This window comes from Pteropus medius, unplaced genomic scaffold (genome assembly GCF_902729225.1).
Source record: "Pteropus medius unplaced genomic scaffold, Ma_sr-lr_union100, whole genome shotgun sequence".
Taxonomy (NCBI): Eukaryota; Metazoa; Chordata; class Mammalia; order Chiroptera; family Pteropodidae; genus Pteropus; species Pteropus medius.
Window position 1 is genome coordinate 3,283 of NW_024347871.1, and position 24,782 is coordinate 28,064.

At 40.0% G+C, this 24,782-nt stretch overlaps 2 pseudogenes; both read left to right on the top strand.

Moving 5' to 3' along the window:
* The first annotated feature begins 809 nt into the window (after positions 1-809).
* On the top strand, positions 810-2,126 carry LOC120615899 (elongation factor 1-alpha 1-like; annotated as a pseudogene).
* Positions 2,127-7,244: 5,118 nt separating this feature from the next.
* The window catches only part of LOC120615894 (tRNA-uridine aminocarboxypropyltransferase 1-like), a 54,885-nt pseudogene continuing 37,347 nt past the window's right edge, over positions 7,245-24,782 (top strand).

The window sequence follows — 24,782 nt, forward strand, 5'->3', positions numbered from 1 at the left end:
TCTTAGGCTTTGTTTATTTGTCTTCAATTTTTTAATTTCTGTTTTTCAGACTTGATCGTATCGATTGTCTTACCTTCAAGTTCACTGATTTTTTTTCTTCCTACTCAAATCTTTTCTTAAATCCCTCTAGAGAATTTTTCTATTTCAGTTACTGTACATTATTAGCATCAGAATTTCTTTTCACTTACTTTGTATGTTTTGTATCTCTTTATTAATATTTTCATTTTGTTAATAAATCATTTTCTTGATTTTCTCCATGTCTTTCTTTCATTCTTTGATCGTCTTTCAGATAGTTGTTTTGTTTAATAAGTCTACCATCTGATCTTTCACAGGAACAGTTTCTATTAATTTTTTTCTGTGGATGGGCCATATATTCCTATTTCTTTGTATACCTTGTAATTTTTTTATTAAAAATTGCACATTTGAATCCTATAATATGGTAACTCTGGAAATCAGTTTCTTCCCATGCTTACAGTTTATTGTTTGTTTTTATTTTTTTATTGTTGTAGGCTGTGTTATACGAATCAGCCCAAGGTGTAACCCAGCTCTTCCCAGGTCTTTTCCAAGCCTACACCTTTCCCTAGGTTCACTCATACATGCAACTGCATTTTCATATTCTAAACATGAAGTGTCTTGCTCCCAAAGGAACAAACAGTGAAAAATGTCTTGTCCTTTTAATCCTTTGAAAGTTGCTTCAGTCAGATGGGAGAGCTTGGAACAATGGCAATGAAAATTGACATAGCTTTTCTGCAACAGGTTTGCTGCCAGAACACAGGTGCCATGAAAACCAATGCTACATCTAAGCCAAAATGGAAATGGAAAAAATTCACATCAACATCATCATCATTGGACACATAGATGTGGGCAATTTGTAGACCAGATGACCACAACTGGTCATCTGGTCTACAAATGTGGTGGGATTAACAAAAGAACCATCAAAAAAATTGAAAAGGAGGCTGCTGAGATGGAGAAGGGCTCCTTCAAGTATGCCTGGGTCTTGGAAAAATTGAAAGCTAAACATGAGCATGGTATTACCATTGATATCTCCCTGTGGAAATTCGAGACCAGCAAATATTGTGTGACTGTCATTGATGCCCCAGGACAGAGACTTTTATCAAAAACATGATTATAGGCACATCACAGGATAACTGTGCTGTCCTGGTTGCTGCTGCTGGTGTTGGTGAATTTGAAGCAGGTATCTCCAAGAATAAGCAGACCCATGAGCATACTCTTCTGGCTTACACACTGGGTGCAAAACAACTAATTATCAGTGTTAATGAGATGGATTCCACTGAGCTGCCTTACAGGCAGAAGAGATGCAAGAAAATTATTAAGGAAGTCAGCACCTACATTAAGAAAATTGGCTACAATCCTGACGCAGTAGCATTTGTGCCAGTTTCTGGTTGGAATGATGACAACATGCTGGAGCCTAGTGCTAATATGCCTTGGTTCAAGGGATGGAAAGTCACCCATAAAGATGGCAGTGTAAGTGGAACCACGCTGCTTGAAGCTGTGGATTGTATCCTGCTCGTCCAACTGACAAGCCTTTGTGTCTGCCGTTCCAGGATGTCTACAAAATTGGTGGTATCGGTACTGTCCCTGTGGGATGAGTGGAAATTGGTGTTCTCAAACCCGGCATGGTGGTCACTTTGGCTCCAGTCAGTGTAACAACTGAAGTACAGTCTGTTGAAGTGCACCATGAAGCTTTGAGTGAAGTTCTTCCTGGGGATGATGTGGGCTTCAATGTCAAGAATGTGTCTGTCAAAGACATTCATCATGGCAATGTGGCTGGTGACAGCAAAAATGACCCACCAATGGAAGCAGCTGGCTTCATGGCTCAGGTGATTAACCTGAACCACCCAGGCCAAATCAGTGCAGGATATGCACCTATGCTGGATTGTCATTCAGCTCACATAGCTTGCAAATTTGCTGAGCTAAAGAAGATTGATCATTGTGTTGGGAAAGAACTAGAAGATGACCCAAAGTTTTTGAAATCTGGTGATGCTGCCATTGTTGATATGTCAAGCCCATGTGTGTTGAGACCTTCTCTGTCTATCCTCTGGGCCGTTTTGCTGTTCATGACATGAGAGAGACAGACAATTGCTGTGGGTGTCATCAAAGAGTAGCAAGGTCACCAAGTCTGCCCGGAAAGCTTAGAAGGCTAACTGAATATTATCCTCAATACCTGCCAGTGGTGGAAGAACGGTCTCAGAACTGTTTGTCTCAAATGGCCATTTAAGTTTAATAGTAAAAGACTGGTTAATGATCACAATGCATAGTAAAACCTTCAGAAGGAGAAGGTTTTGTGGACCATTTGTTTGTGTGTGTATCTGTGTGTGGCAGTTTTTAAGGTATTAGTTTTTAAATCAGTAGTTTTTAATGGAAATAACTTGACCAAAAATATGTCACAGCATTTTGAGATCCCATTAAACAAAGTGTAATGAGAAAAAAAAGAAAAAGAAAATTTAAATAATGGCAGCCTACCTCTCTGTCTACACCTCTGCCATCAAAAGCAGTAATCATATATCAGAGCATAGATCTCTTATATTTGGTGGAAAGGGTTTTTATGGCCCACCGTAGCTCCTGCAAGCTGTGTGCAAGCTGCTCCGAAAACTTGAGCATGGCTGCTTCCCATGGGGCTGGAGGGTGGTAGATGCTGCCATACAAGGCACTGAAATTGCCTGTAATTAACCACGATTTTCTGTTCAACTCTTTTCATGGAAGTTAACGTGCCTTCTAATAGACTCAAGAATTTCGAAATAGTTACATCAGACAGATTTTGCCAGTATAATTGTTGTCTAGGTGGGTGTGTTGCTGCAGATTTGTGGTTCCAGGGTAAGGAATACAAGACTTGGGCAGTTGGAAGAAAACACAGGGAGCCACAGGCCACTGCAGCCTACTTCTTTATTCCAGCAAGGGCACAGCCATCCTCACAGGGCGGCAGGTTTATCCAGCAAGGGCACAGCACCATCTTACAATGTGACAGTGCTTTTTTATACACAGGTAAAGCAATAGTGTCACACTGCTAGATAATGGAAGCCCATGCACACGTACCAGGCATCTGGTTACATAGGGGAGAAGTGCTGAGTTTCTTCCCCTGGGAAGTTAGCTATGGGTGAGGAGAGGGAGCCTAACTACAGTTATCTTACTTTCTCTGCACAGTGGGTAGACAGGATTCCTAGTACATTCTATTCTGCCATCTTCCAAGAATCCTTTCCTACACGCTGAATCTTCATAAGTTTTATCTTCCATATTTTTGAGTGCCTGTTTGTTTACCATGTCCTCCACCATACTTTCCACCTCTTGTCCATCCAATCCAATCAATGTGATCTCAATGTAATGAACTAATTATACTGGAATGTAATGGGATGTTCAAGGGCTCCAGATCTCTAAGGACTATACTATAGAGGTCAGGAGAGTTAAAATGGCACTGAGGTAAACTATAAATAAATACTATGGTTTATCCTACATGAATATCATCCCACATCCACTTTTCTAATTTGAATGTAAAAGAATACACTCACCAAATCAAAAGCTGCATACCATATGCCTGAGGCCTTATTAATCGGCTCTAGCAGTGGTATCAAATCCAACATAGCAGCTATTTAAATTTTCTTCAAATCCAGCACAATCAGCACCTCTGCTGAGTTAAGTCTGAAGTAATCTCATTCATTATTAGAATTCGTCAGGATTCCGCAGGGACAGATTGTTGAATTAAATGGAGATAATAGGCAAAACAGACACCACACCTGCATCCTTCAGGTTTCTAATGGTGGGCTTAATTTCCATAAGACCCATCACCTGACACACAACATTGTTTCTGCTTTGGCCAGGGTGGGGCCAGTTTCAGAGGTTTCCCTTTGGCCTTCCGTACTATTAGAGTCCTTACTCCACAGACCAGGGACCCAGTGTGAGCTTTGCTCAAACTGCCAAGTTTATCAATGCCAATCATCTACTCAGAGAATAGGGAGGTAACTCAAGGTATTTAATATACCCAATTACATACTAGGTTGCTCTGAGGGGTGGCCCATTTTTGAGCTGGACTTTGACCAGGATGCCATTTATTACCTGACCTCTGAAAGCCCCTATTATAATAGTGTGGACTTGATTGATACTGTGGGTACCAATATCATCTCAAACATGATGTCCAATAAACCTGGAGATTTGTAGTTATTCCCCTTTCTCCAGCATAGTCACCGGAGTAAATGGCTCTAGGTTCATTTGCATAGGACTGTAATATATAACAATTTCCTTGCATCATGTTCCACATCCTTCCTCTTGGGGATATGGACATCTCTTCAATCAATGGGGTTTGAATCTGAAAATTGGCTCAGTTCTAGCAATGGAGTAAGGAACTATGATGTTTTATGGGAGCAACAAACCTCAGCCTCACTTTTCTCAATTCTTGCTTTTTAAAATTACAGATATTAAGCAACACCAATATTGACTATCCTTCAATATCAACTATTCTAGGGTTCTGACTCTAGAGACACCTTCTCCACAGCTCCCTGAAAGTCAAGCTCATTATAGTCATTGTGACCTCCAAGATCCAAAGAATTAAATGCCACCACTTTGCCTTTAATTCTTCGAGGTCGCACCCTCCCCACAGATATTAATGATCACCTTTCCTACCATCATCCCAGCCTATAGAGGACAATACTACCAAACTTCTTCATGATGCCAACTCATCTCACTAGCACATACACTGAGTAAGAAGGGTGTTCTCTGGACCCTCTGTGGAACATGACCCTGTGGCCTTACGTAATATCTCCATTTCACATGCCAACTTCCCTCAGCCTCTTTATCCTATTTTCTACCAGCTACCAGAGCAACTAAATCATGTCTACCTTGTTGGTGGTTGGTCATTGCTTTTTCCAGTCCATATAGAGCCACCCCAGCAGTGAGACTGCTTCACACCCTGGGGTACTTGATAAACACATGTCTTGAGAAAGTATCCCCAAACCAATCAAATTTCACTTATCTAATTTGACTTCGCAAACGAATACCCTCAAAATCCAACTCCTACATGTTGGGCTCCTACATGTACATGCTGGCTAAATTTTTGCAATTACTTTTATGTAAAGTCTCTTTTCTACCTTATTAACTCCATTGTGTCCCCAGCTGGGTGATGTTGGGATTTAGCCCTAGTTATTGGGCTAAGGAAAGAACGTGGGGGCAGCTCCTAAGTGGAATATCCATTGTACCATAGGGGTGAGGCTTCTGCAACATCTGTGGCACAGTGGAAGAGCTAATCATCATTAGAGAAGGGTGACCACAGAGGGTCCAGAGGGCATCCATCAGGATGACTTTGTCCCAGTTTGCAGAATCTTGAGTTTTTCCCCACTAGCCCTGACTCACATCACAGGTCTGCCTTGAATGAGTGTCTAAACATCTCTAAAGAGTTCTACCGTCCTCACAACCATGTCTTTAGCTGCAATTCAACTCTATCCATCCTACTGTACATGAGATAAAGGCTTCTCTATGAGCTACTGCAGAGGCTTTCACACTAGTCAATAACAGCTTGTAATAATCTGTTACAGATTCCCATTATCTTTTTATAGGGGATCAATACAGCTTATAGTAATCAGCCAACTCCACTATCTTTGTAGAGTGTCTCCCCCCTACCTACCCTCCAGCCACCCACACATGCATAATTTTTTTAAAGGTTTCTGGAGGCTAAGGTTAATGTGGCTCCAGGGGTGAGTGGCTTGTTAGCGCTCCTTTGCTTCTGTTGTGACTGCACACCTTTGGGCACCTCGAGGCCTCCAGGTCCTGGCTTGCTACCACTTTCCAACTACAGCCACAAAGACCACAGGACCAGTTCTGCAGATACAATTGACATCTTTATGTTACTGAGTCTTCCTATTCAAGCATAAAGTATACCATTTCATTTGCTTAGGTATTCTTTAATGTCTTTTTTAAATGTTTAAGGTAGACATCAGAAACATTGCAGAGCGAGAGACATCCCTGGATCTCTCCCTTTGAAACGACAATAAGCTGAACATCTAAAACTCAATAACAAAAACAAACAAACAAACAAACTGCACACCAGCACGTCTGAGCGTGAGATCTGCACATAAGAGCTACCACGGGTCAGAACCCCAGGTGTTGGGTGGTGGTCTGGGGGAAAAAAAAGAAGCTGCCTCTCACAGCCACTGGAGCTCCCTGTAGGAAGATAGGAAGAGGGAGAGGGGAGAAGGTGTGGCAACTTTCCTGAACAGCCCTGCCTGGGAGAGCTCTGAGCTCCACGCAGGGAATGGCAGTACCCAGTCATCAGGGCAGAATGCAGAGAAATGGGGACAGCAGAAAAGCGGGGACGGCAGAGAAACAACAGTTGATTTTTACCAGCTGAGGATGCAAAACCAAGGCTGAGCCACAGCTTCCATTCCCCAACCCAGAGGGCCCCTACCCCCATAAACTCCCAGATGGAACACTGTGGAGCCCCAGGGGAATCTGAGCAAACGCTACCAAAACAGTCACAAACACTGACAGGAACTGAGACTGAGGGTAGTGAGTGTGATTAAACATCTAGAAGAGAAAAAAAATTATTAACACTTTATACAAAGCAGAGATCCAAGAGGCTTAAACACCACCTACAGGAAACCAAAAGAAAACACCTTCTTTGCAACAGGCTAGGGACCATTATATGATAAATCTTCTTTCTCGAAAAAAAAATCAGAATACACTTCCCTTAATGCTCAGGTGGAGAAATAGTCCATTACAGACCATGAACAATCAAGGTAACAAGGCATCTCAAAAAAGAAAGAGAGAGAGAGAGAGAGAGAGAGAGAGAGAGAGAGAGAGAGAGAGAGAAATCTCCAGAAAATAAGCTTACAAACATAGAAATATGCAACTTAAATGACAGAGAATTCAGGATGGTACTTCTGAAAAAAACTCAATGAGATCTAAAATGAATCATATCAACAATTTCAAGAATTGAAAAAACAACTAGATGAGTGGAATGAGTTCTTTAGCAAGGAGATTGAAACCCTCAAAAAGAACCAGCTGAGGAGATAAAGAACACACTGCCAGAGTTGAAAAATGAAATAACAAGCTTGGGAAATAGAGTCAACCAAATGGAAGAAAGGATCAGTGATATCAAAGACAGAAATCTAGAAATAAATCAGAAGGCAGAAGAGAGAAACCGAAGAATGAAAAATAATGAAAGAAATGAAGAATGAAAAATAATAAAAGAGAAATATAAGAACTAGCTGATACCATCAAGAGAGGAAAACATAAGAATAATGGGCATTCTTGAAGGTGAGGAGAAGAAGCAGGGATTAGAAAGCATTTTAAGACAAATACTTGATGAGAATTTCCTAAATCTAAGGAATGAGCTGGAGCTTGGAATTCATGAAGTCAACAGAACGCCAATTCTCTCAACCCAAAAAGGCCATCACCAAGACACACTGTATTAAAATTATCAAAAATCCATGACAAAGACAGAATTCTCAGGGCACCCAGGGAAAAGAAGACAGTAACTTATAAAGGAAAACCCATTCGAATATCTTGTTGGACTTCTCAGCACAAACCTTGCAAGGCAGAAAGGAGTGGAATCAAATATTCAAACTAATAAATGAAAGGAACTACCAGCCAAGAATAATGTATCCAGCTAAGCTCTCCTTCAGATATGAAGGAGAAATAAAGACCTTTCTAGACATACAAAAATTCAGGGAATTCTCCACTATGAGGCCTACACTACAGGAAATACTGAAAGGGGTCAGCTCACCTAAAACAAAATGACAAAAAAAAAAATACATAATTAAAAGTAAGGCGACTAGCAGACAGATAGAAGCAGAGGAGTGCAACCCTTACAAGGAACAGGGCATTGTAAGCTTAAAAATAAGAAGAGATTTGCTATAGCAAGATAGTAATAAACATTCAGCACACATAGGGTCAAATTGAGACAACAATGACTGAAAAGGGGAGGATTCAAAGATCCAAATTTGCAAAGGGGAATAAGGCACGCACAGAAGAAAAGGGACGAATATATATACATACATACATACATACATACATACATACATACATACATATATATAACTATCCTTTACAAATTTGTAATGGCAACTGCATGCCAAAGATTCAGAACCGAAGTATATAACATAAAACAAGAAGAACCAGAGGCAAAACCCACAAAAGCCAACCAAAAAAAAAAAACAAACAAACAAAAACAGAAACACAAGAACAAGGAAGCAATGGAAATACCGAGATACCAGAAAGCAAAAGATAAAATGGCTATAAGAAGATCTCATATTTCAATAATCACCCTAAATGTAAATGGACTGAACTCACCAATGAAAAGGTGCAGAGTTGCAGAATGGATCAAAAAACAAAACCCAACCATATGCTGCCTCCAGGAGACACATCTCAGTTCCAAAGACAAATATAGACTCAAAAAAGGGTGGAAAATAATATTTTAAGCAAATGGCATTGAGGGAAAAGTGGGAGTAATGGTACTAATATCAGATGAAATAGACTTCAAAATAAAAAAGGTAAAGAAGGATACCGAGGGACACTTCCTAATGATAAAGGGAATCATGCACCAAGAATAGAAAACTTATTAATATTTACACTCCCAATCAGGGAGCCCTGAAATATATAAAGCAATTACTAATAGAACTAAAGGGAGAAATGGACAAAAACGCTATCATAGTAGGAGACCTACATACCCCACTGTCAGATATGGACAGATCATCCAAACAGAAAATCAATAAGGAAATAACATCCTTAAATGATACATTAGACCAACTGAACATAATTTTTGTATGTCTAGAGCCTTTCATCCCAAAATAGCTGCTTATGCATTCTTCTCTAGTGTATATGGAACATTCTCAAGGACTGACCACATACTTGGACACAGAGATAGCCTCAACAAATATAAGAGGGTTGAAATCATACCAACCATATTTTCTGATCATAATGCTTTGATACTAGAGATCGCTTGTAAGAAGAAAGCGGAAAGAACCACAAATACATGGAGATTAAACAACATGCTACTGAAGAATAACTGGGTAGAGAAGAAATAAAAAGAGAGATCAATAAATACATAGAAATGAATGATAATGATAGTACAACATATCAAAACTTTTGGGACATGGCAAAAGTGGTCATAAGAGGAAAGTTCATATCATTTCAGGCCTATCTACAAAAACAAGAATGAGCCCAAATAAACAACCTAACACCTCATCTTAAAAAACTAGAAAAGGGGGGTGGCTCCATAGTGTAGTGGTTAGCGTGTCTGCTTTACACACAGAAGGTCCTGAGTTCATGCCGCAGGTGGAGCCACAGACCATACCTTGGGTGCGCCAGGCACCGGATGCACACCATGAGCATGTGGGAGGAGATGCCCCACCTACAGAGATCCAGGTCTTAAGGGAAAATGGCAACATCCATAGGTCAGTGGTAGAAATGGGAGGAGGGAATTAAAGAGGTGGGGAAAAACCCAAAAAAACTAGAAAAGGAAGAACAAATGAAGCCTAAAGTCAGCAGAAGGAAAAAAATCATCAAAATTAGAGTAAAAATAAATGAAATTAAAAACACAAAAACAATAGCAAAAATAAATACGACAAAGAGCTGGTTCTTTGAGAAGGTTAATAAAATTGACAAACTCCTGGCTAGATTCACTAAAGAAAAAAGAGAAAGGACACAAATAAACAAAACCAGGGATGAAAGAGGGGAAATTATGACAGACACCGCAGAAATACAAAGGATCATACAAGAATACTATGAAAAAATATATAACACCATATTCAATAACCTAGAAGAAATGGACCGGTACTTATAAAAATACAACCTTCCTAGACTGAATCAAGAAGAATTGGAAAATCTAAATAGACCGATCAGCAGTATGGAAATTAAAACAATCATCAAAAACCTACCAAAAAGTAAAAGTCCAGGACCAGATGGCTTCACCAAACATTCAAAGATTTAATACCTGTTCTCCTCAAATTCTTCCAAGCTCATTTTATGAGGCCAGTATCACTCTGATATCCAAACCTGGTAAAGATAACACAAAAAAAGAAAACTACAGACCAATATCTCTCATGAACACAGATGCAAAAATCCTAAATAAGATACTAGCAAAACAAATACAGCAACATATTAAAAAGATTATACACCACGATGAAGTAGGCTTCATCCCAGGGGCACAGAGATGGCTCAACGTACGCAAATCAATTAATGTGATACACCACACAAACAAATTTAAAAATAAGAATCATATGATATATCAATAGATGCAGAAAAACCCTTCAACAAGATACAGCACCCATTAGTGATCAAAACATTTAACAAAATCAGTATAAAAGGAAAGTACCTTAACATAATAAAGACCATAAATGACAAACCCTCAGCCAACATTATACTTAATGGTGGAAAAACTAAAACCTTCCCTCTAAGATCAGAAACAAGACAAGGTTGTCCACTATCGCCACTATTATTCAATATAACATTGGAGGTCCTAGCGAGTGTAATCAGGCAAGAGAAAGATATAAAAGGCATCCAAATAGGAAACCAAGAAGTCAAACTATCATTATTTGATTCTCTTTATAGAAAACCCTAAAAACTCCACAAGAACACTACTAGAAACAATAAGCAAATGCAATAAAGTTTCTGGATACAAAATCAATATTTAAAAAGCCATAGCATTCCTATACTCTAATAACGAAGTGTCGGAAAAAGAAGTGGAAAAATTAATTCCTCTTGCAATTGCAACAAAAAGAATAAAATACCTAGGAATAAATCTAACAAAACATGTGAAGGACCTATATAATGAAAACTACAAGACCCTTTAAAATAAATCAAAGAGGATACAAAGAAATGGAAAGATATTCCATGTTCTGGGATTGGAAGAATCAACATAGTTAAAATGACCTTATTACTTAAAGCATTATACAGCTACAATGCAATCCCCATCAAAATCTCATCATCACTTATTAAAGAAATGGAACAAAAAAAATCTTTCGATTTGTATAGAAGCACAAAAGACCCCGAATTGCCAAAGCCATCCTGAGAAAAAAGAATAAGGCCGGAGGCATCACTCTGCTGGACTTCAAATTACATTACAAGTGACAATAATCAAATGTCATGGCATTGGCAGAAGAACAGACACACGGACCAGTGGAACAGAATCGAGTCCATGTTTATATGGGCAAATAATTTTTCACAAAAGAGCCAAAAACATACAATGGAGAAAGAAAAACCTCTTCAATAAATGGTGCTGGGAAAACTTGAAAGCCACCTGCAAAAGAATGAAACTAGACTGTTGTCTATCACGACACACCAAATTGACTCAAAATGGATTAAGGACATGAATATAAGACCTAAAACAACAAAATGCATAGAAGAAAACATAGGAACTAAATTCGAGGACCTTGGACTTAAAAAAGGATTTTGTGAATTTGACCTCAAAAGCAAGGGAAGTAAAAGCAAAAATAAATGAATGGGACTACATCAAACTTGAAAGCTTCTGCACAGCAAAAGAAACCATCAACAAGGTAAAGAGACAACCATCCGAATGGGAAAATATATTCGCAAGCAACACTTCCGATAAGGGCCTAATATTCAAAATATACAAAGAACTCATATGACCTAATAACAACAAAAAAGCAAACAATCCAATCAAAAAATGGGCAGAGGACCTAAACAGACACTTCTCCCTAGAGGACATACAAATGGCCAACAAATATATGAAAAGATGCTCAATATCGCTAGCTATTAGGGAAATGCGAATCAAAACCACAATGAGCTACCATCTCACACCTGTTAGAATAGCTGTTATCAACATGGCAATTAATAACAAATGCTGGAGAGGATGCGAAGAAAAAGGAACCCTCGTACACTGCTGGTGGGACTGCAAATTGGTACAGCCACTGTGGAAAACAGTATGGAGGTTCCTCAAAAAACTAAGAATTGATCTACTATATGATCCAGCAATCCCTCTACTGGGTATTTACCCCAAAGACTTAAAAATTCATATCCAAAAAGATATTTGCACACTGACGTTCATAGTAGCATTATTCACAGTGGCCAGACATGGAAGCAACCAAAGTGTCCTACGATAAATGATTGGCTAAAGAAACTGTGGTACATATATACAATGGAATATTACTCGGCCTTAAGAAGAGATGAAATACTGCCATTTGTGACAACATGGATGGACCTCGAAATAATCATACTAAGCAAAATAAGCCAGACAGAAAAAGTTGAAAATCACATGATATCACTTATATGTGGGATATATATAAATCTAAAAGCAACAAACGAACAGGACAAACAGAGAATCATGGACATGGAAAATGGACTAGTGCTTACCAGAGAGTGGTGGGGAGGGAGGATGTAGACAGAGGAAAAAAATTTAAATCATTTCTTCAATAAAAAATAAATAAATAAATTTTAAATAAATAAATAAAGGCCTCTATCCTTACACTTTCATAGCATTCCCCCAAACCAGGACATTTTCTCAGGTCACCACCAGTCAAATCTATAGTAGTTCAGCTGCCACCATGTGCCCCACCTACCAATCTGGACAGCATCGTCTTGGCCTGCAAGCAGTTGCTGAGCTAGTCTCAAATCCCCATTTTTGCCTGTGTTCATACCCCTTGTGTTAGCGAGGGTCCTGTGAGGAGCAGACACCAATACGATATTAAATATGCAAAGGTATTTTAAGGGAAGCACTGTTAGAGAAAATAGAGGAGAAAAAATGGCTGGGAGAGCCATCAAACCTCAGTGCATATGACAAAATCTAGGGGATTCAAGGGAGAGGGGGCCAGGAAGAGTGGAGCACAAGGTTACGGAGGAGAGGAGGTCCAGGAAGTGAGAAGCCAAGGACTGAGAACATCTTCTCTGCTGTGTGGGTGTCCTGTCACTGCCATAAAATCACCACAGCCTGGGTGACAGGCTTTCAGGGTGGGGAATGGCTCCGATGTGTGACCACCTTGGGCACCCTGTAGGGGAACCACACAGGGGAGGGCCTAGATCTGGACCCATCACATGGTCACAGCTGTGTAGACTGGGCCTTATCTGGAAAAGGTCTTGCAAATGAAAGGGATTTTTAGTGTCAATTATACTTTGAGAAGGTCATTCAGGCACACAGAAGCAAATTTAAAACATTCAAAAGGTTTACAATAGACACTCCCCTCCACAGGTCCTAGGCGCCCAGGTGCCCTGCCAGAGATGAGCATGTTATCAAGTTACCAATTTCTTCTGTATCCTTCCTGAAGAAACAAAGTTATACACATGTTGTTACTGTGGCCCCTTCAAGCACCAAAAGGAAACAGGCAGTAGTAGAAAGTGCTTCTACTTCTCCGTTATCCTGGATGTTGCCCTCCACAGACTGGAGAGTCCAGGCGAAGAGATGGAACCTCAGGGAAGGCACTAGGGCTGCTGAGTGAGCCTCTCCTCCAATCCCGCCGCATCTGCGGAGTCCAGGGCCGCTCAGAAGCTTCTTCGTCCCCTCCTGGATGTCCAGCCTCTGGGTGGGCCGCCTCTGCGGGACTTAGACCACAGCCCAGTCTGCTGCCCCCTCCCACCTCCATCACCAGCCTCCCTCGCAGCACGGTCGAAATCGGAGAGCAGTGCGACTGCGTCACCGTGTGGCCACAGGACTAAGGACAGAAGAACATCTCCCCTTTCTCCTGGACTTCCGGCGGGTCTCCCTGGGCTCCCAGCCAGTGCACAGTGCTCTACACACAGGTGGTGCCCCTGTCTGGATCAGGTTGGGCTTCTGAAGTGTTTACAAAACTCTACATTGACATAAGGTGTTTCCTCCCCATTGAGAAACTGGAGACCTGCCTCAGGGAAGAGCGGGGTCTCCAGGCCATAACAGTTGGTTCCCAGGTCCACAGTGAGCTCCACAGACATGCTGGATGTCCCAGTACACGTTCCGTCACTTTCCCTGGATGGGACCTTGGACCACCAAGACCCTGTAACTTGTTTCTGCTGCTGCCCCTGGAGCTGGAGGTCCCTCCACCTGGGAATCAGTCCAGCGAGAGTCTCCAACCCTGGGATCTCAGGGAGGAACCCCTGGGGCACTAGGTCCAGGAAGGAAGAGAGGCCTTGGAGGAATAAAGAGAAAGAGGAAGAAAGAACATCAGAGGTCTAAGCCAAGAGGAAAGGGGGAGGATCAGCCAGAAAAGGGGAGGGATTGGGAAGGGCTGGCCTAAGGGACACCCATGGAGCTGTTTGGAGAGGGTTTTCTGGGTACTGGGCCACAGAAAACGAAGGGCAGGTGCCTGTGTTGCCCCTGCAGGGACCAGCCCTGGTCCTTAATTTCCAGGATTTCCAAGGCTTCACTCTGTACAACCTTGGGAGTGATCTGAACCCAGGTCAGATCAGTTCAGTCACTCAGTTGTCCCTTCCTCATCTACCTTCCTTGACACTTGAGGGACCCCAGAGAACCATCGTTCCAAGGATCTTGGCAGTAGGCCAAGACACGGACAACTGACAACCCCTTTCTCGGGATTTGGGGAGGCCATGCCCCTCTGCAGCTCTCTGCCAGGGATCCTGTCTCTTTCCCTTAGGTGACCTAAGTGCCAGCAACCTAAATCTAGACCACTTCAGCCCCCACCGTCTGCTACCTATTACACCTGAACTTAGGAGTTCTGCCACCCTATCCCCAGATCTCATTTCTAACCCAGAGGGTTGAGGGTTTCCGGCCAGGAGAGGGTTCCCCAGGGCCTCCAACCCTGCAGCTGAGCAACAAGACCTGCGAGATAATCAGAGACCCCTCCCAGGCTAAGACATGCCAGAAACAGTTGGTGGTTAGGAACTGCCTGTCTGCAGTATCCATGTGGCAGGCTGTGAGCGTGGGAGGCTCTATGCAGAGTCCTGATTGCTTGCTCAGGGGACCAAGACTAATAAGTAGGTACTAGACTCAGGATACATGCAGATACATGCACACGTGTATACACACAGCATAAAAGACCCTCTGCACCAAACACCAGCAAAATCCCCTCTTTCCAGCCTCAGGTCCAGTTTTACAGAACTCTGGTCTCAGCATTTGTTCATTAATTCATTCATTCAACTAACATTTAATGGTGCCTCTCTGTGCCAGGCTTTGTGTTAGGCCTGGTGATCATTTAATGAAAACAGACAAAACATTCGCTCTCTTGATGCTAACAGTTTGACAGTAATGACAGACAATAATGAGAACATCTTAATAGTAGCAAATTATGTGGTATGTGTTCCTGTTATCTGTTGTTGGGTAACAAGCGATCCCAAAATAAAACAACCTTTTTACTCTCCCTCATTCTGTGAATTGACTGGGCTCAGAGGGCAGCTCTTCTGCTCCAATGTGATGTGGGCTCGGGCTCCAGTCATCTGGTGGCCCGATTCATCCAGAACATTCAAGAGGGCTCCCTCACAGGGCTGCAGGTAGTACTGGCTCTCAGCTAGGACCTCACTGGGGTCATTAACTGGTGGCCTGGGTTACCCTCCACCTGCTTCTCCACTTGGCTTGGCTACTTTCAGCTGGGCACCTGGGTTCTAGGACGGCAGGTTCCAAACAGACAAGTCAGAAACTGCAAGGCATCTTATGCCAGAACCTCAAAAGCCAAGCGGTGTCACCTTCCTCATGTTCTAGTCATCAGAGCTAGTCATAGATCCAAGGGGAGGGGAAGTAGGCCCCACCTCTAGATAAGGGATGGTGAGGTCACATTGCAAAAGAGCATGTGGGCTGGGGCATAATTTTGAGTCCATCTTTGGAAAAAGAAACCTTCCCAGTCATTTAGAAAGTGATAGAAGATATAGAAAACATTTTAATTCAAACTTTTTTAATTTAAGATTTTAAAATTTAATTGAAAAAATTAATGCAAAACAGAAAATTAATGCAAAATAAAGGAAGAGATGCCACTTTTAAACAGCACGGTCAGGGTAGGCCTCACTGAGGTGACATCTGACCAGGCCTGAGATGGTGAAGAACTGAGACATACAGATATTTGAAGGAGGAAACTTCCAGAATCACCGTCTACACATACGTAGCCTCTGAACTGGAGCTAGCACTGAAGCTGGAGCAGGAATGGAGATGGAAAGATTTTTAAAAATTTTCTACCTAACTTTACCTTAAGAAACTAGAAAAAGAGAAAACTTAATCCAAAGTTAACAGAAAGAAAGAAATAATAAATATTAGAGCAGAGATAAATAAAATAAAGGATAGAAAAACAATAGAGAAACTTAATGAAACCAAGTCAGTCCTTTAAAAAGACCAACAAAATTGACAAACCTTTAATTAAATTAACTGAGAAAAGAAAAACACTCAATTTACTAAAATGAGAAGCAAAAATGAGAACATTACCACTAACTTTACAGAAATAAAAAGAATTATAAAAGAATACTATGAACAACTGTATGCCAACAAATTGGATAACCTAAATTGAGCAAATTTAGGTTAAGACTAAATCATGAAGACTAAATCATGAAGAAATAAAAAATCTGAATAAATATGCAGTTGACCCTTGAACAACATGGATTTGAATGGTGAGAGTCCACTCCCATGTGGATTTTTTTCATCTTGGAAACAGAGACATAAGCTAATGGTATTGATACAGTACTGTGAATGTATTTTCTTTTCCTTATGATTTTCTTAATAACATTTTCTCTTCTCTAGCTTACTTTATTGTAAGAGTATAGTATATAATACATATAACATACAAAATGTGTGTTAATCAACTGTTTATGTTATCAGTAAGGCTTCTGTTCAATAGCAGGCTATTAGCAGTTAAGTTTTGGGGGAGTCAAAATTATATTTGTATTTTTGAATGCATAGGCAGGAATCCAGAATATCGAGTTGAGCATGTACGGCTGCTTTAGTTCTAGGTGATGTTTACTGGTCTAGGCATTGTAGATAAGAGCCTGGAGGGGCTACAGTCATAAAGAATGGAGCTAGTCTGCAAGGGGTGCACATGTGGCACCAAGAAATCCTGGTGTTTGAGATGGGTCCCAAAGGGCTGCCCTTTAAGAATAAATTAGCTAGTTCTCACATGAGCTACAGTGTGGGTGGCCCAGAAAATCTGAATCATAAAATTGGTATTAATTGATTGTTTTCATCACTCTTGTTGAACATTGTATTTGAAGACCTCTTCAGTGCAGTTAAGAAAGAAAGGAAATAAACATATAAGGATTTGAAAAGAAGGTACAGAACTCTCATCATTTGCAAAGGATAGATAATATGTTGGGTGCAGAAAATGCAAAACAATTATAAAATGCTTAGAGTTAATTGATAGCTTTTAAAATGATAAAAGTTATTAGCATTTTTACACTGGTAAAAAATAGAAAGTGAAAATTTAAAAACATAATTTGTACAAGACACCAATTGGGATATTTTTAAATGGGAGTAATTCAAGAAAATACAATTAACTGAAGGAATCTATCATGTTTATGACTGGGATAATTCGATATTATAATATTAACTTCCCAATATGCTCTAAGAATCAAAGTAAATCTCAATCAAATGTTCATCAGGTGTATTTGTGAAACTTGGTAAAATGATTCTAAGCTTTATATGGAAATATAAAAGATGATTAACAGCCAAGACACTTTTTAAATAAGAACAATAGTGGGCCAAGAATTTTCTTAGCAAACATCTAGACTCATTTCAGACTTACAGTAAGAGAGCAAGGTATTGATACAGGGATGGACAAATAGATTTTGAAACATAATAGGTAGCCTCAAATAAAACAATACACATGCAGATAATTGATTTATATATTTCATATATGTCTGTAGGTGCATGTGATATGTACTTATATGTATGTATACACACTGTATATATATGACACATATACCAGTGTTTACTATATATATACACATTACAGATAAATGAGTAAAAGAAAAATTTTTAATAATTGCTTTAAGAAAAATTGGTTATCCATATGGAAAAATGCAATTGTGCCCATCTCTTTTAAAATAACTAAGTAAAATATCTTCAACCACAGTGTAGGACAAGATTTCTTGAACAAGTTACAATAAAATGTTAGGTAGCTAATCAGACGTGAGCAACAGGGGAATAAAGGAGTGGAGGCCCAGCCCAGAGACCACCCCAAAAACACCCCATTGGTAGTTAAAGAATCTCTCCTGCATCCTAGGAGACAAAGGACAGGAGGGCCACAACCTATAGCTGGTTTACTCCAGCCACAGACGGGTGCACAGAAGGTACTACCCTAACCTGCCCATAACCTCAGCCTCATTATACCATCATTATAATACCATATTTATGCCCAGAAGTTCATGAACCTAATTATAAAAGACTGAATTCTGGGTAAGCGCATGCACACTAAGCAAAGAGTTATATAGCAGCCAAGTGTCAATCAAAATGACCTCACAAGCCAATCACCTAAGAACACCTTTGTAACCACCCATCACAGCCCTAATATAACGCAGACCTTCCCTTCCCCTGGGGTTACAACTCTCTTCACTGAAAACCCATTCCTCCTCTGGAGCATGCTCTTTCTAAAGTATACCTTTAATAAATCTTTTTTCAAATCTTGCTGACCTGTGATTCTTTGCTGCATCAATAGGAAAGAACTGAAGAAAAATGCTAATTGCTCTTTTGCGTCGTTACTCCCTCCCTTCCCCTCCCTCCCCTCCCCGCCCCTTGCCACTAGGGCGACACCAGAGTTCAAATTGCCTCTCAAAGGTAATGAAAGCATTAACCTTAAGGGTAATGGTTGATAAAATCAAAACGTAAAAATTGAGCTCCCAGGTAATTTGTTGTTGAGGTTTTCATTCCCAGTGGACAGTGGTAAATGACCAAACATCCTTTGGGAAAGGTCTGCGGTAAGAATATACCTAGACCTGCAATCTAGGACTCTTTCTTATAAGCACTCAACCTTCCTTCCCCTCAATCAAAGGACTCTGACATATAAACTGGCTTTTGTATGGCAACTGGGTAAGGATTTCTAAATATCCTTTACCGAAGATTGGTTACTGTCCAGAAGAGCTAGCAATTTTTATACTCATATATGTCAAGCAACATCTTAATGCCTTGGTGAGGAGAGTGAATGCTTCTGTTCCCTCTATGGAGATACAGTGAGAAAATGGTTAAGCAGTTTGCACATATGGATACATTTCAATATTCCCGTCCTTCTGAGCTATTTTAAGACACCTATCTCTACAGTGTGTGTGATGTTGATTTTATTGATATAGGCTACTGTTGTTCACAAGCTTTTACATATGCCAAAATCACCTAGAGAGCTGACAAAAAGAAAAATACATGTCTCAGGCCTGCAGAAGTAGAATGCCTGGGCCTTAATAGTTGTACTACTATTCCAAGATGATTTTATTACACAACAAGTACAGAGAATCATTGCTCTGAGCTACTGGTTCTTAACTTGGCTGCTCATTGGAATCACCTGGGGAGTTTTACAAATATTAGTACCTGGATCCCACTACTAGTCATATTTAATTGATTTAAGGTGTGATGCAGGCTGTGGCTATTTAAAATCTCCCCCAGATGATGTAAAGTGCAGATGAGTTTGAGAAACATTGCTCTTAGCCACAGTTGAATTCAGTTTTTTTAAATTTATTTTTCAATTACAGTTGACAAACAATATTATATTACTTTCAGGTATACAGTATAGTGATTAGACCTTTAAATACTTTATATAATGATCACCTTGATAAGTCTAGTACCCATATAACACCGTACACAGTTATTATAATATTATCGACTATATTCCCTAGGCTGAACTTTACAAAACCATGACTATTTTTATAACTGGTAATTTGTACTACTTAATCCCTTTCACCTGTTTCTTCACCCTTCCTCCAAACCTGCCCCCTCCCCCACCCCGTGACCATCAATTTTTCTCTCTGTACGTATGAGTTTATCTCTGCTTTGTTTGGTCATTTATTTTGTTTTTTAGATTCCACATACAAATGAAATTATATAGTATTTGTCTTTGTCTGACAGATTTTAATGTAGGGAGAAGGCAAGAGAACTAAAATGTTGAATCAAAGCTATATTCAGAGACTGCAATATGCTGATCAGCCCTATGGCCAGACCACAAGGACACCTGCAGAGCAAAGGAAGATTTCTTCTGGGATTGCTAACAAACCTCCACACTGTGAAGGGAAAACAGAAAAACAGTCTTTAAGTGGTGTCCTACACAAAATAAAATCATTCATTCCCTATGGCTAAAACCATAGGGAACCTATGGATCAAAGGCTGGGAATTGCCAGCAGGCCTGTCATGCTACATATTCTTACCGTTTCACACTACGTACTCTAACCCTTTTACTCTGTATGCCCACGCCATCAAAGGGAAATGGCTGAACAAAGTCTTAAACTGTAATTCACAGAAACTAAAGAATGATATATGAACTGAATTCCCCAAACACTCCGAGGTCTCTTTCAATGGTTTTACTCTGTCCTCCTCATTGTCTCTGTCTCTCTCTGTCCCTCTTAGTCTCTCTTAGGCTCTCTCATTGTCAGCACCAAGCTGATCAAGAAAGGAAGTTTTCAGTGGTGAGATGCCCAGTTGAAAGAATGCATAAGGGGCCGATATGAGAATGAAATGGCAAGCACCTACTTTATTGCCGGGAACATGCTTCTGCTTCTGCTCCCTTAGGGTATCGCATCGGCTCCACATATATCAGAGTACAACAGTGGCATTCTGCCACACATGAGTGATACAATGAGCTGAATTATGTTTACATATATTAGGCATAGGAGCCCTACTACACTAATATAACATTCTAAATCCGGGGTCCTATTCCTAGTCATGATCTTGGATCACAGCCAGACCTGGGACTAGCCAGGCCTGGGACCCACACTCATTCTCTGCCCGTGAGAGGATACCATGTTCTGTCTATGGAGCATTACCCCTTCTCTAATAAACTTTTTTAGACTCTAACTCTGGCATGCCTTTGAATTCTCTCTTACACTCAGTCAAGAACCCTTCCCCTCTCACTGCAGGGCTTGAGGTTCCCGCCACTTGGGAAATTTGCCCTGTCCTGCATCAATTTCACTTAGTATAATACCTCCTAGGTATACCCACAGTGTCACACATGGTAAGACTTCATTCTTTCTATGGCCAAGTAATAGTCCATTATCTATGTATACCACTTCTTTATCCTTGTGTCTATTGATGGACACTTAGGTTGTTTTCATATCTTGGCTATTGTAAATAATGGGGCAATGACTATAGGGGTGCATGTGTCTTTTCGAATTAGTGATTTGGATTTCTTCAGATAAACACCCTGAAGTGAATTGCTGGGTCATAAGGTCGTTCTATTCTTGATTTTTTGAGAAACCTCCAAACTGTTTTCCATAGTGGCTGCACCAATTTGCAATTCCACCAACAGTGCACAAGCATTCCCTTTTCTTCACCTCCTCACCAACACTTGTTTGTTGATCTACTGATGATAGAAATTCTGACAGGTATGAGGTGATAGCTCATTGTGGTTTTGATTTCTATTTCTCTGATGACTGGTTATGTTGAACATCTTTTCATATATTTGTTGGCCACCTGTATGTCCCCTTTGGAAAAAAAGTCTTAAGATTTTCTGCACATTTTTAAATTAGATTGTTTGGATTTTTGTGTGTGTGTGTGTGTGTGTGTGTGTGTGTGTTAAGTTGTTTGAGTTTCTTAGGTATTTGGATACACTCCTTATCGGATGTATCATTTCTGAATATCTTCTTCTGTTCATTAGGTTGTCTTTTCATTTTGTTAATGGTTTTCCTCACTGTGCAAAAATTTTTTAGTTTGATGTAGTCCCATTTGTTTACTTTTGTTGTTTTTGTTTCCTTCGCCTGAGGAGACATATCCAAATATATATTTAATTACTGATTATTGAATCAGTAATAAAGGTTGCTCCTTCATTATTATTGATCTGTTTAGATTTTCTATTTCTTCACAATTCAGTCTGGTAAGTTGTTTTCCCCGAAAGTGGGAAATAATCCTAGAATTTGACAGTAACTGTTGAAATGGCCAACCCAGTAAACTAAATAGCCCTTCAACATCTTATATTTGTTCCATTTCTGATGGCAGTATAGCTAAATCTGGGAGAACTGATCATTTGTCCCTATTACATCAATTGCCAACTTTCTGGGCAAAACCCTCAACTGATATTGGCAGAATCCATAATGCGCCTCCTATTTATATTCAAATAGATCTCTCAAAACCCCTTCTCAAAATATGTCAATACCATATAAGTAAAGAGGATTTTCAAGGCATAAAGCTCATAATAAAAGACTATAAAACTCAAGGTTTTATTATCTTTTGTACTAGTCCCTGCAACACTCCTATTTTACCTGTAAAAATGCCTAAGGGACAAAGGTGGAGATTTGTCCAGGACCTTAGAGCAATAAACAACATTGTTATTCCCCTACACCCTGTTGTTCCTCACCCTCATACAGTACTAACATCTATGCCAACTGGAGTAAATTCTTTACTGTAATTGATTTATACAGTGAATTCTTTAGCATTCAGTTGATATATTTTGACCTTCACTTAGGAAGCAAAACAGTTCACCTGGACAGTAATGTCTCAGGGTTTTACTGAGAGCCCTTTTTATTTCTCACGAATTCTGAGGACTGATTTGGATGATATACTTTCCCTAAAGGTTCTACTTTGTTGCAATATGTAAATGATTTTCTTCATTGCTCTTCTTCTCTGGTCTCCTCATAGGAAGATGGCATCCACCTATTAGAACTTTTGACCTTAAGGGATATAAAGTCGCTAAAGAAAATTTTCAGTTTGTCCAAACTGAGATTTAACATTTGCGCCATCTGATATTGAAACAGGACTACACCTGGATTCAGTTACGCATCATGGTGTCCTTAGTTTCCCAAGGCCCAAAACTAAGCGTCAATTGTGAGGCTTCTTGGGATAGGTCACTATTGCCAAAATTGGATCCTAAATCTCTCTTATGGTAAAATCTCTGTATGTTTTATTAAAGAATGACAGTCCCAAATCCAATTTTATGGGGAGAATGGATGGGATAGCCTTTAAAGCCTTAAAGGAGAGTTAATGAACCCACCTGCTTTGTACTTCATGAGATAGAAGCTCTCCTGAATTCTCATCACACCCTACATTTTTTAATCAGTCACCTCACTTCCCATGAATTCCTTTTGTTAACTGCTCCTTACATAACTCTTTCAAGTCGCAATAACCCTAACCCTGCTACTCTTCTCCCCTCCAATACCAGTGAAGCTCCTCACAATTGCTTAGCACTGATGGATCATCTCCCGACTCCTCATGATGACCTGCAGGAAACTCCTCTGGGAAACACTGACTTCTCATGCTTTACAGGTAATATTTAAAAAGTAAAAATGGTAAGTATTGTGCTAGGTATCCTATTGTCACTCTTTTTAAAGTCATCAAGGCAGCATCTTTACCTCTGGCTACTTCAGCCCAACAGGCTGAATTATATGCCCTCACTCGGGCTTATATTTTAGCCAAAGACAAAACTGCCAACATTTATACTGACAGTAGATATGCCTTCAGCATAGCTCACGATTTTGGAAGGTTATGGAAGCAACATGGCTTCCTTTCTTTCAGTCAAAATAAAATTACAAATGGCTCATATGTTCATGAATTATGGGATGCTACACTTTTACCTGCTGCTATTATAAAGGTCCCAGGGCATTCTAAACTTGACTCTCTGGAACCTAAAGGAAATCGCCTTGTTGACACTTCTGCAAGAAAAAACTGCCCTTAAAGAAACCAAAAGCAGTCAACCTCTGTCATGGTCCAAAGGGATAATATTTCTTCAGCTGATAACTTAGAAAAACCAGCCAGAGAAACACAACAAAAGGGAAATAAAGGAAATTCAAGATTGGAACTCTTAACAGTTGATTGATTAAAAGAGAAAGCTCTGGTTCGGACCAAATAACAATGCAGTCCTATGAGAAACTCTGAAGTTCACGTGCCTAACTACTGCGCATACATTAAAACATTGATCCACTGACAAAATGACAGTATTAATGAATCAACATTGGTGGAGAAATATCATTTGTCCCACCTGTTCAAAATATAACCCAGTTTGTACTGCCCTTGGATATTTTAAATTGCTTAATGGACCATTTCAGGTTTGGCAAATAGATTTCATACAGCTTCTCCCATCTCATGGATATTATAAATATGCTTTAGTCATGATATGTATGCTTATTACTGGACTCTAGCTTTCCTTTGTAGAAAAGCTATTGCCTCTTCTGCCCTTAAAGACCTATTAAAAAGATTATCCCTACCTGGGGAACTCCTCTCAAACTCCATAGTGGTTGAGGACCCCATCTTACTGGTCAGGTGCTTCAACAAGTCTGTGCTGTTTGGCCAGTGTTACAACATTTCACTGCACTTACCATCCTCAGTCCTCAGGTTTAGCTGAATGTACTAATGGCATTATTAAGATTCAATTGGCAGTACTCATAGAGACATTTCAAATACCTTGGCCAAAGCGCTGCCAGTGGACCTTTTAAATCTCAGATCCACCCCTTTTGGAGCTCATAAAATCTTACCTTTTGAGATAATTACAGGACGCTGCATGTATTTGGCTCCTGCTTCTTTCGATCCACAGTTGATAAAGAGAGACATGCCTCAATATTGTAAAGGCATAATTGCTTCTACTGAAAATAACTATGCTTTAGTACAGTGCACTCCAAGGAGATGAAAACCCATAACATCACACTCTACAACCTGGACACTTTGTTTACTAGAAAAGACGCTTCAAAAAAGACTCCTTCCAGCCTTGCTGGAAAGGTCCCTATTAGGTACTGTTGACTAACCCCTATGCTGAGAGCAGACTCTTGAATTCAGGAAGTAGACTCTTGGATCCATACATCAC